General features: G+C 46.0%; 1 protein-coding gene across 3 annotated transcripts in view; it reads right to left on the bottom strand.

Annotated features, from left to right (window-relative positions):
* Nucleotides 1-15,111, bottom strand: part of Pcca (propionyl-CoA carboxylase subunit alpha) — a 288,912-nt gene that overhangs the window by 13,226 nt on the left and 260,575 nt on the right. The gene's annotated exons all lie outside the window — the stretch shown is intronic.

Raw genomic sequence — 15,111 nt, 5'->3', positions numbered from 1 at the left:
AAGGAATGACTCTAGTTATTAATTAGTGGTAAATAAAAAGTATCATGGATCTTTATGAAAACCATATCAGAACTTTGTAAAGGAAACAAAGGATTTTGTGTTTCTACTCCACTGCCTGCGGCTGCTGCAAAGCAGAGGGCTCAAATCCCAGAGTCCGCCAGACTCGGGATAAAGGCCGTGACACTGCGTGCATACCAGTAGATGGCAGCAGACTGCCATCACAGACTGCCCAGACTCCAGAGCACTTCCAACTGGGGAGACCAGTACAGTGAGACAAAGGCTTCAGTGTTCATTTTGAGAAAAAAAAAAGTCTTTTATATTCATATATTTCTCAGTAACATAAAATGTTATATTCGCATCAAAAATTTTTTTTTTTTTCTATTTAGGTACATTATCGTGTAGCCTTTTCTGATATGACCAGAGAGCCAGGAGAAAGACATATAATGAGAATATCCTCTGGTCTGAGACATGGTAGTATCCAGGTTTGTAAAATACAGGAAGTGCCGGGCGCATCAGTTTTCACGGCATCTTCATAGGTGGCTGGCGAAAGTGGAGGGCCAACGAGCCCAGTCAATCAGACTTTTAATAAAGACAAGTCTTACTGGACAGGAAACATCCCAGATAAACATGGATCAATATATGAACCACAATTCGCTCTATCCAAACAGAAAACAAAATGCTTTGAGGTATTGGAGCCAGCGCCGGATTCCTGGTTCCCACCAGATCCAGTCTCTCCGGGGAAGAGAGAAACTGCCCACTGGGCAGCTCTCTTCTGTTAGAGGAAAGCTGCTGTAACCCAAAGCCTCCTGTGGGCATCGTGCTGGCAGGGAGGCTAAGGCAGAGTCTGATTCCCACTTTGATTCTGCATAGGGACAGCAGCAATCTCCAAGTGCCTCTTCACAGGGCCTATTTAAAGCGGGTAGGGGGAGGCCCCACAGAAGAGCTTTGATAGCCGAGGTTCCAAGCAGATTTGCGACACTGTGACAGGTTGAATAATAACATCTTCTGCATGTTTCTTTACTCCTGAGTGTGTGTTTTGCAATCAAGACATAGAAGTGTCTGCCAGTTTCTGAAGGATATGATTCTTAAGTGAAATTACAGCACAAATAAAAGCTTTTTGCTCCTATTAAAATTCATCTGAGTCATAAGTGGCAAGGGAAAAGCATGCTGCTGTCAGTCTAACAAACATTCCGGGCTGAGGGACTACTTATCACCCATGAATTGTATTTCCAAGTCCCTCATTAAATCCTTGGGGAGAGGGGCATAATTGGGCCAAATTGCACAGTTTTAGTATCTGTGCCCTGTCTCCTTGGAAAGGGGACTCCAGCCCCACGAGAGGCGTGTGTGGAACAGGCAGGTTCCCCTCCTAGCTGGCATCACCTGGGGTGGCACTGCCATGTGACCAGCTGGTGTTCCACTCTGGGGTTAGCTTTCAATGTAGCATTCAGATCTATTTTCCCCCCCTGGTTTTCTTTAACTTCAAAATGTGAACCTTGAATTTGGGGGAGGTATATACTGAGAATACGATCTGACAGCTTTTCACCATTAGCTTTTAAGCAAATAGGCTTAAGAAGCACTAACTCAGCGATCTCACAAATAAGCCTCAATGAGAACAAAGTGCTAAGACTCCTCAGCACCATTTCCTCTCAGAGAGGGCCAGATCCTGACAAAAGCTGGGTCCCGTACTATTTTTATAACTTTCATATCTCCTGAATTCCTTTCTCTGTAGGGCCCCTGCTTTGCTTGGAAAGAGATGTAAAAGAGCCCAAAACTCAGTGCTTCAGACACAGCCTTTGTTATTGATGAGATGTTCCTTTCCCTTTTGTATTTGTTTATTGTTCTTAAATCTGTTTGGGGATAAATGACTTATTGTAATCACAAGTGAGAAATAACAAAGAGTAAGTGCCCCAGGAGAGGTCTTGCTGGACGTGGCTGACTTAGAAATGGCCTCTCTGACTGGACGTGGCTGACTTAGAAATGACCTCTCTGACTAGGAAAAGAGCAAAGAGAAGCTACTCCACTTAAGGTTGCCTTTGATGCTGTCCTGATCACCACAGGCCGACTTAAAATGGCCTCTCGTCAGCCCTGCAGTCTATATGTGGAGTCAGAAGTCTGACAGGCCAAGTTGGTGCAGCATATGGGCTCGCCCAAGTAGACAGCCTGGTGACAACTCTGGATATGTCCTCATGCCTTCTCCAGAAAGGGAGGAGCTTCAGTGCGAACCCGGGCTTCCCGAGCTTATCAGCTGAACTTCCTCACGTGGCCATTAGCTGGCTGACATTTGAGGAAAGGGCCCTTCCTAGCAATAGCAGAGCTCAAGTCTGTTTATGTGATGGCTACTTAAGTGTTGTCACAGACTGCAAAATGTCTATGTAGAGTCATGGGTGTGTGTGTTCAAGAAAAGTGCACTGTTGATCTTTTGAAGGCTAGCTGCTAACAGAGAAGTTTAATAAAAAGAGCCAGGGAGTGATGAAAGGTTCTGTGAGGGAGGGTGGTCAGCTCTGGACTCAGGAGTGCACAGGCCTTCCCTCTACTAGCTTTAGGAAGCTGTTTCTTTTTTTTTTTTTTTTAATTAATTACAATTTATTCACTCTGTATCCCAGCTGTAGACCCTACCCTCCTCCCCTCTCAATCCAACCCTCCCTTCCTCTCCTCCTCTCATGTCCCTCCCCCAGTCCACTGATAGGGGAGGTCCTCCTCCCCTTCTATCTGACCCTAGCCTATCAGGTCTCATCAGGACTGTCTTTCATAGTCTTACTCTGTAGCCCGGTAAGGCTGCTCCCCCCTCAGGGGGAGGTGATTAAAGAGCAGGCCAATCAGTTCATGTCAGAAGCAGTCCCTGTTCCCATTACTATGGAACTCATTTGTACACTGAGCTGCCATGGGCTACATCTGTGCAGGGGTTCTATGTTATCTCCATGCATGGTCCTTGGTTGGAGTATCAGTCTCAGAAGAGACCCCTGTGCCCAGATATTTTGTTTCTGTTGCTCTCCTTGTAGAGCTCCTATGCCTTCCAGGTCTTTCAATCTCCCCCTTCTTTTATTAAATTCCCTGCACTTTGCCCAAAGTTTGGCTATGAGTCTCAGTATCTGCTTCGACACCCTGCTGGATTGATTCTTACCCTCTGTGGTAAGCTCCTGTCCTGATCCCTGTTTTCTCCCTCTTCCAATGTCCATCCCATTTGCCTTTCTGAATGAGGATTGATCATCTTACCCAGGTTCCTCCTCCTTGCTTAGCTTCTTTAGGTGTCCAGATTTTAGTATGTTTATCCTATATTGTATGTCTAATATCCACTTATAAGTGAGTATATACCATGTATGTCTTTCTGAGGAAGCTATTTATAAACCACTGTCATACTAATGGAAAGTTTTTAAAAAACATCTCACCAAGTAAATTAGAAAATAGGTTCTCTCTGGAAGCAGCTTGGATGGGCTTCTTAATCCAAATATGACAATTGGGAAAGGTATTTGCCCAAATTATGTAAAATCACCATTTTATGGTGTCCATAATGTCTAACAAGAAAATGTCACCCAGATGTTTAAAAGAAAGAAGAGTCAACAGCAAACAGAAGGCACAGTTCGAACACTGTAAGCAGTGGACAGCTGAGAGGAAGGCAATGGAACCCACCGCAGCCAGGGTTCTGTGGGAGAAAGGAGCAGAAGACAAGACAGGAGGGTTTCCAGAGGAGTGTGCCCAGTTGAGCACTACCCCCTGCAAGGGGGCTGCTCACCCATGTGAGAAGACACCTGAGTCTGTCAGTTGCTATCGACTCCTCAATCCAGCGCCTCGGGACGAAAAGAGGTGCTCCACATCAGCTCCGACCTGGGGGCTCTGTTATTTGTCTAGTCCCTGGGGACCCAGTGGAGGTTAAGTCTGTGAATATCTTTCTGAACCCTCTAGGTGTACTGATGACTGACAAGCCATATACCACAGTGTTGCCATGATTGAAGGCCATGCTCCTTTGCAGGTGAAGTACCTGCCTTACAAATCCTTCAGCTGCAGTTTCAGAGCCTGTGGCATTTCTCTTGAAGAAGGGCTCAGCTCCAGTTTTCCTTTCTAACTAATTTTGCCCCAGTGCCACTTAAGATCTGCACAGTTAGCCGGGCAGAGGGAGGCAGAGGCAGGTATATCTCTGTGAGATGGAGGCCAGCCTGGTCTGTCTACAAAGCAAGTCCAGGATAGCCAAGGCTACACAGAGAAACCCTGTCTCAAAAATAAAAAATAAAAATTAAAAAAAAAGAAAAAAAGAAAGATCTGCACAGCACACAGTTGGCCTATTTTTTTTCATGTCAGCTGTTGTCCATGACTCAGCTGTTGTCCATGGAGTCGTAGGCCAACAATCCAGTTTTTCTTGGATTTATCTGGAAAACTCAAGGTTATGAAGCATTGGCCAAAAACTACATCCACCCTCATGCTCTCAAGTATGGTGGCAGACACACTTTCAAAGGCTGTCTTCCTACTGGGAGTTCTACGGCTCCTCTCCTCAGGCCTGTCTGGAAGCCACATCTTAGCTCACCTGGTGGAAGCTAGCTGGCTTGTGGCTCCCTAAAGACCACCTTCCCTTACTTCAGCCAGAGGAAAAGCATCATTAACGTTTTGGAGGTGACAGAAATGAGGAGTGTCTTTTCAAACCTCCAGTTCAGCAAAAGGCCAAGGGAAGCAAACGCTATACCATAAACACACAGTGGGACCAGAAATCACCGGTGTGCTCCATTCTCCTGGTTCTTCGTAGAAATAAGCACACACGTTCCACAAGGAAAGGCAAGGTTCCAAAGCACAGACTGCACGTTTCTTTTCTTGAACACAGAGCCCACGAGCTAATCTTTTCAAAGAGAAATCTCCAGAAAACATACAGAGAACACACAGTCCAGGGGTGGTGGGCCTCACAGGTTCCATCCAGTAACAGAAGTGAAAGACGGCGCAGGCTGCAGTGAAAGCGCCCAGCCAGCACTAGGCCAGCGCCTCTCAGCAGAGGCTTCCTGCAGCTGCAGCGGTGGCTCAGCCTGTTAGCATAATGCGGTGACAACTCCATCAGTGCAGTCTCAAGGTACCTGTCAATCAGGATGCATCATTTACTCCAACAGCACTCGAAGGACTTTCTCCTACAGCCCACATGACAGCGCAGCTACAGCTCTATTTACCTCAGTGCCCAGGCGTGTTTACAGCGCGGCCGTAATTAGACAAGATGCAACAGGCAGCAATATTGCTGAGATTTCCATTTTGCGGCATTACCCTGTAAAGTGTGATCCTGCTTCACAGAGTCATGCTAAATGACAAAAGGCTATTTTCTTCAATCTCCCAGCCCCGACAGCACTTCATTTGCAGCTATCTATAATTAGATTAATGGTGCGGCGCAGTACAAAGCGGACCCACTTCACATCAGATAGCTTATGAATTAGGACAAACACTTATTTCAATTCCAGGCAGGGAAAGCAATGGCGGGGTGTTTAGCATACCCTTTATGGTGGAATGGGATGTTAATTGTGTACCATTACCTCTAAACTGCTTGCTTGTTGTATAAATCACTGTGCTAATTGATGCAGAGATAGAAATGTAGCCACAGGCAAGAAAGCAAAGGAATGAGAGCTGAAGATGGAGGATAAGGGATTATCGAGGAAAACCATATGGAGACAAGGTTCCTTTGAAACCTCTGTTTTCTGCCCATGAGTGGGAATTCAAGTACAGCACTAGACAAGAAAAAAAAAATTAGCAATCCTTCTTGCAAACACAATTTCTTTTAAAAGTTCTGCCAGTCAAATAGCAGGTATGTTGAATTACTCTGAAAATCCATTTATAAACACCGAAATGTGTGGCTTAGCCAGGACATCTTATCTGGACTGCACTCGTAAGGGCATGTGCTTCTGAGCCATCCACAAGGCAAAGCAGGAGTTTTCTGAGGGCTGGAAATTCTTCTCCATGTTAGGAGGGAAAAACTCTACAGTGATTTGGATCCATGAGGCTACTTCACAGATGCATTGACTCAGGGTCCGAATCAAACAGAACACAATCATCTGCCACCGACCCAGTAACTGGGCTGTGGAACCCTAAAATCTGGCCACCCGGCTCCTAACTCCACATCACAGGAAAGAGCTTCAAAGGCAATATTTTTCTAGCTGTTCTAAAACTAGCAAAACAAACAAACAAAAGCATAGCGACCTAACAGCACCAGCCTGTCTCCAGATGTTCTTCCTTGTTTAAGCCCTGCTCTCACTAGCTGCTCTTCTTCGGGTCTGGGAAGCAGACACACGAACCAACACTGGACAAGAGTCAAGCCACGAGGGAGCCACAACTGAACATGCCCTTGGGAAGTTCATAAATCAAGCATGTGCCTCTGTGTGTTTTCACTTTTTTAAGGTGCAAATTACTGCTGTGCACTTTTCCACGATTCAGATGCTTAGTAATTAGCACTGTTAGGACACAGTTTTACACAGAGAGCAGATGTAGGACATCAGTTAGCTAGGAGTCCAATGTCCCCACTTCGCAATGGCATTTGACATCTCTCCCAAAAGCATAAGTCGGAAACACTGTATAAAGTGTAGTCTCCTGAAACACCAATATTGTCTGAACTTGTAAGACAATCAAATGATGCCCCAAGGAACCAGGCAGCTGGCTTCGGTCACACCACTGAGCCCTGGAGGGAATGGCCAGAAGCTACCATTGTTACGGTAAAGCAGCCCTGTAGATCTGTTTAGAACAAACACCCTGTGCATTGTGAGGCTGAGTTCAAGGGTTTAAGGTTTGGCACATCATGATAATTAACAAAAGCCTCAAAGGAAACATCACGGGGTCCTATGCAACAGAATAAAAACATGTCAGAATGGGGCTAGGGCATTTAGCTGTCTGGCATCCAGAGGGTCCTGCGCTTCATCTCCATAGCTCCGGGGGACAAAACTCCTAAAGATCAGGAAACTAGCAGGGCAAAGGGCACAGGCCTGTAATACAGCAGTGGGGTGGCAGAGGCAAGGGCCTGCACATTCCAGGCAAGCCTGGGCTAACCTGAGCTACACAGAGGCCCTCCCTTATACAAACAAACCACACTGTCCTAATACAGTCCACACAGCTGGAGTCAGTGCTCTGGCCTGCACACGGGACTCCTCCATCAAAATGCCAGAATCATATTAGACCTGCTGCCTCAGGGTCCGTGAGGCTTATGTGAGCAGGAAAAAATGTGTTCTTTCTGACTCAGCACTTGTTTCCTTCTCACGGAAAACTGCAGCACTAGAAACCCACCCAGTGCTCACTGCTCAGTGACACAAGCTGATCACAGCACTCTGCAGTCACACACGGCTTCCCACTGGCCATCACCTGCCAGGCTGGAGTCAGGGCTTTATTCTACAAGGGTTTGCAAACTGCTACTTCATTTTGTTTTGGTTTAGTTTTCTGGTTATTTTATTCATTGTTGGTGCCAGGACAATGCTTAGGGCATTGTGTGCACTTTGCCACAGAACGACATGAATAGGCCTAAACTTCATTCAGCCTTTGGTGTGGCCTGTAGATGTGCCATAAGAAATCATTAGGCAGTGAGCAACAGCCTTGTCTTTTTTGAAGGAAAAAAATTTACAACAGTAAATTTACAAAACAAAAGAAAAAACCCACAGGACTGATATTTCAAAAGCTCTTTCTAGGAGGATGCCTTCCCAGGAAGTGAGCTAAGGGGACACCAACTTGTGCTGCTGAGATGCTCAGAGGCTGATGGGGCCTGTCGTCAGGCCTGTCAAGCTCAGTCTCTGGGACCGACACAACAGGAGCAGAGACGACTTCCTCAGGTTGTCTTCTGACTTCCACATACAGGCCAGCGTGCATGCGAACACACATGTACACACATACACATGGATCCGTGCGTGCGCATATGCACACACGCACACACACTCTGGGGAATGAGTCGGTGGCAGCTTCAGTGCATCTCTGGTCTGAGGTAAAAAGACAGTCCCCTGTGGGAGGCCAGTCTGCAGATGTCCATCCACAACACACAACTTGGGAGCTTTATGTTGCTTTTTTGTAGTTGCAAACTTCCATCTATCCCCACTGTCTTAAACAACCGTGTCCCCGTACAACTGCACAGAAAATGAAGCCTGAGGTCCAGCAGCACTCACCAACAGGGACCTCACTCCTCAGCTGTACTCCTGGAATCACTCACTAGCTTTATACAAAAATGGGAAAGGAAAAAGGCCTCTCTTGGGGAGCCTGCCTGCAGAAGCTTCTGAGGCTCACAGGGAGGCTTCGGCTGGGAGAAGGAGCACCAAGGAGTCCGCTGAGGACAGGGACACCCCTTCTGGGTAGCTGAGGAGCCCCATGTGCAGAGGAAAAAGGCCAGGTGCCCACATGCTGTCTAACAAGTAGGTGCACAGGCCACAAAAGCAATTTGCCAGAATAAGTGGCACTTTCCCGTCCACAAAGGCAAGCCTGCTTACAGGGTAGCACAGATCCCAAAGCAGGGCGTGTGCCTTCTGGCTGATCTCGAGTCTCCATGATACATTATGACTGTAATGAACAGGGCTTTCTTTTTATACAGGAGAAATATTACAGATCTTTGAAAGCGCTGTTCTCAATTATGTAACAATACCAGCATCTGTTAACAGTACAAGCTGTTTCCACCTGCAACCCGAACGGTTTCATCTAATTACGAGTTTATAAGGTAGCTGGTAAGCCAGTAAGAAGGTACCTTTTTAAAGCACTCTGTAATTTGGGGTACAATAAAGTGTTCTCTTGAAAATCTGTAATTAGGGCAGCATCAACTTACAGGAAAATACAGAGAATGTTATAACAACACAATTATGTAAATAGGCACATAGGTAGAGAAGCTCCCATTTGTCCTGGTCCCACCCGTATCTTTACTTTCTCTTCCATTTGAATTCTTTGCTCATCTCGAGTGAGAGGACTGCTGTCACAGGATGTGAGACAAATGGACTCCAGGGAAAACAGGTGGGGAGCTGAGGTGACCCTCCTCAAGCCCTTCCAAGCAGTTACACCACCAGAGGCCAGAAGCCAGCCAGGGCTGCGCCTTTTCAACAGCACTCTGGCCTGTGTGTATATGGTTAAATAATAAAAAGTTTTCACCACTATGAGTTCATTGAATAAACTCAGAATCAAACAGATAAAATGTTGGCTTGTTTAACAGAAATGAGAAAACTAGTATGCCTAAAGACAAAGTTAACACAGCCAGAGATGATTGACACAGCCAGAGGCTTTACACGGTGGTTCAAAGCACTCTGTCAGGGTCTGCTTAGCAGTTCTGGGTTCCCAATGCGACATTATCTTATCAGCTCAGGCTGTGCTATGAGACAGACTGCTGGCATTCCATGTTTTATTGTACATATATAATGCTGAAGGTAAGACAAGACCTGCAAAGCATCATGGTCAATATAGAAAGGAAAGGAGATGCAGGCCCAGAGAGTAACAACATCAATCTGTTAGAATAAAAGCAACAAACAATAAACAAACACAAAAACTCTATTCTTAGAAGCCCCTAAACCTGAACTGGAGATCTGAAAAAGACGTTTCCTTTGTCTGGGGATGGTGGCACAAGCCATAAGCCCAGCACCGGGGAGGCAGAAGCAGGAGGTTGAGAAGTTCTAAGCCAGTTGGACTATAAAGTGAGGTGACATAAGACTATCTCAAAAAATTCCAAGATGTTAACTTTTCAAGCAAATAATCTAATTTCTCAAACAAAAAAATTATCTCTCAGTTCAATATTATTCACCTTTTAAAAGACTGTGTGCGTTTGTGTGTGTATGTGCAGGCGTGCACAGGCGCTCACAGAAGCTAAAAGAAGGCATCAGGTCCCCTGGAGCTGCGGTTACAGGCAGTTGTAAGCCAATGTGGTGCTGAGATCTGAACCTCGGTCCTGTGCTAAAGCACCCAGTGCTCTCAGCTGCTGTGCAGCCCCACAACAGGTAAGAAACGTCTCATCAAATAGTGTCAGGGATTACACTGACGAGGGTTTGCAAGGCACCCAGCAAGGGCCTGCAGAAAACTACACACAAGTGTTCTTTCCAGTCCCTGATCACCCAGAACCAGACAAGGCAGAACTTTCCTGTTGTCTATGGTGGCACAGAGACACCTAATTTAGTCCTCGCTCTATGGCTTAAAATTTGTAAGCAAAAGATTAAATTTTTCAAATACTACATACAACTTCTAAAAGAAGCTCTAAAATAAAAGTTATAAAATAAGGTTGTGTGACACTAAGAACTTTTAGATAGGGTTTGCGGGGCTCTGTGGTCCTCAGACCTCTAAAGAGACACATGGTGAACCCATGAGGTACAGCTTGAACAATCATTCATTTAAAGCTCCTTAACCGGCCTACCTGGCTCCTGTCAGGGTTGAGAACCAACGTGGAAACACGGCTTCCGGCCCCCACACCAGAACCTGGCCAGCTGGGAGAGGCAGTCTGCAAAGCTGCAACACCAATACCCATGGGTACTGCTGAAAAGGGCCCACTGGGAACAGGTTTCCATGGAGCTCCTGATGCCCTCTAGGCTAAGGGGAATGATGACTCAGTGGCTAGGATCTTCAGCGTAGCTACTGAGTGTCAACTTCTAACTCCACTCAGAACCTCAGAGTGTGAAACTGTGTGTGTCTAGAACCTGACTCACAAACTGTAGGTCCTCATGATGCCTAATTCACAAGGTCGTCCCGAGGGTCAAAGGAATTCTTGGAGTAACAATGTACTTGGAGGCCTAGTCTGTTTGACCCCAACTTTCTCATCTCCATCAAGGCTGCCCGAGAGCTCCAGGCTCTACTTTACATGCCTTCCTGTCCTTTTCTCCCTCCCCCTTTCATCTTCTCTCCCACTATTTGAGACAGGATCTCACTGTGTGGGCCCAGACTGGCCTCAAATTTGAGGTGATCCTTTCGCCTTTGCCTTTGGGAGTGCTAGATGAAGGCATGTGCCACCACACCTGCCTTCCTTTCCTAACTCTGGATCTTTTGTCCACAACAGCCTGACACTACACAAATTCTTTATATTCTAGGCTTTATTCTCAGAGGAGTGTGTTTACCTCATAGTCTAATACTAATGTCGACCAACATAAACTGTTGCTTTATAAACTGTCACCACTTAGCGAGTTTCAGAATCTAGAGTATTTCAAATGCCCAAAGTAACTGCTGCAAGATTTAGTCACTGAGCTTAGGACTGTATGACTCTGTACTCATCTATAAATAATAGCCATCCAATCAAATCTAACTCTTCTCAGTAAAGTTAAATAACCTATCGAGGAGCCCCTGAATATGGCATATAAGCCAATATTAAGTCAATAAGGCCATGGACCTTGAACTAGAACGCTGAGCCCAGGCTGAAAGGACGTGTAGGAGAGCCTGGGACTCTGCCTTGCTCAGCTGGATTAAGTTTCTCATCACAGAAGCTGAACAGAAGGTGCTGCACAGAGCACCCCCTTCCACAGGTCACACTCTGTGGCTGGTGGTGCCCCTCAGCACCCTCCCCCATCTTTCTCTCTCTTTGGTTTTTTGAGACAGGGCTTCTCTGTGTATCCCTGGCTGTCCTGGAACCCAGTCTGTAGACCAGATTGGCCTTAAATTCACAGAGATTTGCCTGCTTTTGCCTCCCAAAGGCTGGGATTAAAGATGTGTGCATCACCAATCTCTGGCTACCTTGTTATATTTAAAGAAGGTCTTTTCAAATTGTCCAGTTGGCCTTGAACGTTCTACTCTTCTGTCTCAACCTCTCCCAGGTAGCTGTGATTATAAATTTGTACCAGCTGGACAAGATGTTGCATGCCTGTAATCCCAGCACTTAGACAGACAGAGGTAGGCGGATCTCTGTGAGTTCAAGGCCAGCCTGGTGTACAAAGGGTGTCTAGGACAGCCAGGGAAAAACAAAACAAAAACAAAAACAAAACAAAAAACCCCAAAACAAACCTACACCAGCAGGCCTGAGCTCAGTCTTGCCCACATGAGATCTCAGAGCTCTGGGAGTGTTTGGTGGATTTAGTTACCACCTTTTCAATGCTCTGTGACTTTCATGTTGGCATCCCAGAGTTAGAAGAGAAATGTTAGAAGGGTGAGATTACAGAAGTAAACCTGTGCATATAAGGGAAGGCTCTTAAAACAGCCGAGCCTGAACGCAAAGCCGTCAAGATGCCTGGGGAAGGCAGCTTCTCTCTGACTAAATGTTTACAGATTTAAGCAAGCTGAACGGAGGCAGAATTACGATACAGGCAGCTGGGAGACTGTTCCTTCAATCTCCCGGTTTATTAAAAACTATAAAGGATTGACCCTAGGAAAGACAGCAAGGCAATTTCAAATGGAATGACCACTTTTATACAAATGAATGAAAATGGGGACAAGACCCCTCCTAAGCGTGGTTGAGGAGAAAGTTTTATTGCAGGTATGAGGAAGACTACTGCCAGAGGCATCTGAAAAGGTCCAGACTAAGCAGGGCCATGGCAGGGCAGGGGCCAAGAGAGGGAGAGAAGACAGAAAGAAGGGGAAAAAGGGCAAGTGGCCAAGAGATCAGGAGGCCAAGATAGCACATGGCCAAGAATGGCTGGTTTATACAGAATCGGAAGCTGGAGGAGGGGAAGGGGAACCAGGTCCTGGGCTGGAGGCTTAGGGTAGGGGGATGGTGGGAGAAATGCTGGGAGGAGCCACAGGTACTGAGTGAGACATCTTTGCGCTTTGTCACAAGCTTACACAGCATAAATCCCTTCAAAAGGAACTTCAGTATTAAAGCAGCACCAGCGCATCGGAAGGCGCATCCTGGTCTCCACAGAGGCTGACAGCCTGAGGGGAGAGCGGACTGCCCTTGCGCTGCTGCTTGCCCAGTCTGTCTCCACTTCTCCACAGCCTACAGCGCCTAGTCTGGCGGCTGCGCCCACTTCAGACATTTAACTGCCTGATTCGGAGAAGGTGCAGAGAAAAGTGGGGTGAGCCACGGCCTTTCCAGAGGAAAGGGCTACGCTGTGTTTTTAGTATCAGCAACCAAGGATAAAAATTCCCATCTTCCCACTCTCGCATTTGTTGTCATCTGTGTCTGGGGTGTAGTTGGGCAACAACTTTTCTGCTTCCCTGGATGGGGGACTCCTTCCTGAATTCACGGTAGAATAAGATTCTAAGAGTAGATTCCAAATACTTGGGTTTTTTTTTTTCTTTGTGTGGGGGGGTAAGAATTAGTTATTCCTCCTCCCTAAAAGAAGCAAGACTGAATTAATTGTCCATGCAAAATCTATACTAAAGAGTTGGATTAGGAATTTCCTTGTTCCCATGGAAAAGTCTAAACCAGAAACAGTCCTTTTTTTCCTTTGCCAAACCCAGGGCATTTACCAATAGGCTATCAAATCACCAGCCCTGGAAAACAAAACAAACAAAACAAACAAACAAACAACAACAACAACAACAAACCCAAACCCTTTTTAAGGTCAAGTATATCTAAGATTTGTCTGTCTGAGGAAGGATGACAAATCCATACATGCTTTTGTCTTGTTTGTGTCACTAGGCACGACAGACAAATGTGGCTGCAGTGTGCCTCCGCCATCTTGAAACAAGTGCAAGCACATACGCGCTAGCAATAAGAAGTGGCATGCAAGCCTAGCGTTAGCTTCACTAGACAGTCCATTACAGCCAGTCTCCAGGTTTCCAGCCAGCTTGTTAGCCTGCCGAGGGCTGAGGTCCATCATGACTAAGAATGAAGAGATGAAATCATGTGACCCAGAAAAAGCTAAGGAAGGATCTGGAAGGGCCGATATACCAACAATGAGAACCATCAGCAAATCAACATGTTGTACTACAAACAGTTCATTAATCTCTTACACACACACACACACACACACACACACACACACACACACACACACACCATACAAGGGCAATGGTAAGTTTTTTCTCTCCATCAAACACCTGAGTGGAAGGACAGCTTCATTTTAGCATCAATGGGAACACAGAGGCAAATGAGGGAGGAAACCTTTCCTGGGCCTCTTTGGATCTGCACAGGCCACTGAGGTTTGCATCGGGTGAGGCAGTTCCTCGTGAAGTGGTGTCTTCACACCTACATTTTTATGGCTTGTGAGAAGCCTCTGAATATCACCACAGATCTCTCAAAGTTTCAGACAATGACAGGAATTTCTACACAGGAATCTGCAAAAGCCCTGCAGCTCTCTCTGCCTTGGCCAGGGATCCTGGAAGGTTGGAAACTGCTGCTACTGAAACAAAAGGTAAAACGCTGGTCAAACAAGAAAGCTGACATTGCTTCTCTGTCATATGACTTACACCTTCTCAAGCCAGAGAATGGGTTTTCTTGGATATATATTTAAACTTCAAAACCCCAAATCAGTAAGCTTGCATTATTTTATATTTTTCATATTTGCCTCGCCCCTCTTCCCACGCTGGGGATCAAACCTAGTTCCTTGCACATACTAGAGAAGCACTTCATCGGCACCTCTCTGGCCCCTCCTTCCCTGCTTCCCTCCATTTACTCTTCACTGCAGTGCTGAGCACTGGCCTCAGAGCCTTGTGCAGGGTAGGCAGATGCTCTGCCTGTTCAAACTACAACAGCCCCCTTGACTCAGAGTGTAAAGGAAAAGGTGACTTAATTTGCAAAGATGATGATTCTTATTCTCTATAAGAATAAAACAAATTTTCAGTGTAACAGAAACAAACATCCTAACGATGTAACTTTTGTGATCATCAAATACTGTGGGTTTTCCACTTCCTTGCTCTTTTTGGCCCTGTGTTAATTGGGGGCCTGAGAATTACACATTTCAGAGATAAGAGTCCCAGAGGAAAAGCACAAACTCATATCATTTCTCCAGTCAAAGTAAGGGAGCCACCAACTCCCTGAGCTCCTACGGTAATGTCTTCCTCCTGGCTCTTGGGCTTATCCTGGCTCTGCTTGCCTTGGCCTTATTACCTTGAGGTGGTTGGTGGTACATACCTGTGATCTCAGACCTCAGGGCACAGAAGCAGGAGGATCGGGAGTTCAAGGCTGTCTTCAGCTACATACTAACAGGTTTAAGACTAGCCTTGACTATATAAAGCCATATGAGGAAACCCCAACCAAACCAAAACAAGAACAATATTACATTGGAATTGTAAGCTTAGGTTCCTGTTTGCTGTCAAATGAGAACAGAAAGGTTGGTCATTTTGCAGTACAGAGACCTG

This window comes from Meriones unguiculatus, chromosome 9 (assembly GCF_030254825.1).
Source record: "Meriones unguiculatus strain TT.TT164.6M chromosome 9, Bangor_MerUng_6.1, whole genome shotgun sequence".
NCBI lineage: Eukaryota > Metazoa > Chordata > Mammalia > Rodentia > Muridae > Meriones > Meriones unguiculatus.
This window is presented reverse-complemented; position numbering and strand designations above follow the sequence as displayed.